A 2,838-nucleotide genomic window follows, 5' to 3' on the forward strand; every position below is an offset into this window, starting at 1 on the left:
ACCCCTAGCTCAAACAGTCAATAGACAACTGAATGAAAATTCAACACGGATACTTTATTCTACAACATGGACCATTTAATGCCAGGTCTCCACAGCGCTATATTTACTTATCATAAATGAGCAGTAGACCATGTAGCATAACCTGCACCAACTCAAAAGTTATGTCTCTCTTGATGTGTGTTGGTCTGAGGAGAGCAGACTGCAGCCTGTAAAATGTAAATAAAAACAGAATACAATGATTTGTCAATCCTTTCCAACCTATATTCAATTGAATACACTACAAAGACAAAATATTTAATGTTCAAACTGATAAACTTTATTGTTTTTTGCAAATATTCACTCATTTGGAGTTTGATGCCTGGAACACGTTCCAAAAAATGGGACAAAGACAACAAAAGACTGGGAAAGTTAATGAATGTTTGGAACATTCCACTGGTGAACAGGTTAATTAGAAACAGCTAAGTGTCATGATTGGGATTCACAAGCAATGATGGGGCGAGGTGCACTGCTTTATTAATAACTGTGAGAACAAATAGAACAGTTTGAAAGGAATATAGGGATTTCATCATTCACAGTCCATAACATCAAAAGATTCAGATAATCTCTGCACACAAGTGGCAAGGCCGAAAACCAACATTGAATGCCCATCACTTTCGATCCCTTAGGTGGCACTGCATTAAAAACCAACCTCATTATGTAAGGATATTGCTATGTGGGCTTAGGAACACTTCAAAGAAACGTTGTCACTTAACAGTTTGTTGCTACATCTACAAGTTAAAACTTTACAATCCAAAGAAAAAGGCATGCATCAAAAACACCCCAAAATGCCTTTGGCTTCTCTGGACCCGAGCTCATCTGATATGGACTGACGCAAAGTGGAAAAATGGGCTGAGGTCTGACATGTCCACACAAAATCATGGACTTCTTGTCTTCCGAGCGAAAGAGGACAAGGACCATTCAGATTATTCAGTGTTCAAAAGCTGGTATCTGGAATGGTATGAGGGTGTGTTAGTGCCCATGGCATGGGGTAACTTGCAGCTGTAGTACAGCTGTGTTCAAAATAATAGCAGTCCAACATAACTAACCTCATAAATCATATTTTTGATAGAAGTGATTTTTCAACATGGCAAATAATTTACTAGTAAGTGTTGTCAAACAAAAACCAACAGAACTACAGAATTGGTGAGGTGATTGATTCTGTGAAGAAACAGGTGTCAATTATGGCCCATATTTAAGGAAGCAAATGTTGTGCATGCTTGTTATGGTATATTTCACACTGAAATACTCTGTGAAATTGGTCGTTCCAGACATTGCTCTGAGGAACAGCGGACTTCGATCAAAAAGTTGATTGGTGAGAGGAAAACATATTAAGAAGTGCAGATTATTATAGGCTGCACAGCCAAAATGATTTCAAATGCCTTGAAATAGCATCAAAAGCCTGAACAACATGGGAAAAAATGGTCAACTACCAACGCATGGATCGAATAATAGCCGGAATGGCAATGGCTCAACCAATGATCAGCTCCAGGAAAATCATCAAGGACTTAAAGTTACCTGTGACTACTGTTACGATCAGAAGAAGGCTATGCGACGCAAAGCTATCAGCTAGAAGCCCCCGCAAAGTCCCATTGTTGAAAAAAAGACATTTACTGAATAGGTTTAAAATTTGCCAAAGGACACACTGACTGGCCAAAGGAGAAATGGTTCAACATTCTGTGGATTGGGGCCGCAGAGCGTTGGTCCGACGACCATCATGCACTGAATTCAATCCACAGTACCCTGTGAAGACAGTAAAGCATGGTGGTGCAAAAATCATGTCATGGGGATGTTTCTCATACTGTGGTGTAGGGCCTATTTATCCCATACCAGGGATCATGGATCAGTTTCAGTACATGAAAATACTTGAAGAGATCACGTTGCCTTATGTTATAGAGGAAATGCCTTTGAAAGGGTTCTTTCAACAAGACAATGACCCAAAACACATCAAAAAGCGACCAAAGTCTTGGTTCCAGATGAACAAGATTGATGTTATGGATTGGCAAGCCCAATCCCCTGACCTCAATCACATAGAACACTCCCACAGAACAAAAATGCTGCTTCTGAGGCCAAACTCAGTAATGCAGTGGAATTGTGGAATGTAGTTCAATCGTCCTGGGCTGGAATACCTGTTCACAGGTGCCAGAAGTTGGTCAACTTCCATTCAACACAAATGTGAAGCAGATCTCAGAAATAATGGTTATGCAGCAACATATTAGTGCAGGCATTTAAAGTAAAGCATACCCTTGAGACATTTTTCAGTTTTTAAAATGAATGTTTGTTGAGAAAAATTCAAATACTGCTATTTTTTTGTACACCCTAATATTTCTTTCACTTCACTTTCTGTAAAGGTATAAAACAAACTTGATTAATCATGTTTGGTTTGGAATTGAATGTGCAGTGTTCCCAATGCATTGATATTATGGAATAAAAGCTATTCTATGGATTTTGAGCATTATTGACTTTTTCCAACACAGTGCCATTATTCTGAACACAACTGTACATACAGGTTTTGGTGCAACATATGCTGCCAAATTAGCAATGTCTTTTTCAGGGACGCCCATGCTTATTTCAGCAAGACAATGCCAAGCCACATTTTGCATGAGTAACAACAGCATGGCTTCCTAGTAAAAGAGTGCGGGTACTTGACTGACCTGCCTGCAGTCCAGACCTGTCTCCCATTGTGGAACAAATACGACAACAGGGTCCCCGTTGAGTGTTATTATTATTATTCAAATCTTTTTATTGTTTTGTACATGTAAGAACAATAGAACAGACAAAAACAAAATGACAACAGGTGCT

At 39.1% G+C, this 2,838-nt stretch overlaps 1 long non-coding RNA gene across 1 annotated transcript in view; it reads right to left on the reverse strand.

Annotated features, from left to right (window-relative positions):
• Positions 1 to 2,838, reverse strand: part of LOC117942477 — a 23,452-nt gene that overhangs the window by 1,410 nt on the left and 19,204 nt on the right. The window lies entirely within an intron of this gene.

Source organism: Etheostoma cragini, chromosome 3 (genome assembly GCF_013103735.1).
Source record: "Etheostoma cragini isolate CJK2018 chromosome 3, CSU_Ecrag_1.0, whole genome shotgun sequence".
Taxonomy (NCBI): domain Eukaryota; kingdom Metazoa; phylum Chordata; class Actinopteri; order Perciformes; family Percidae; genus Etheostoma; species Etheostoma cragini.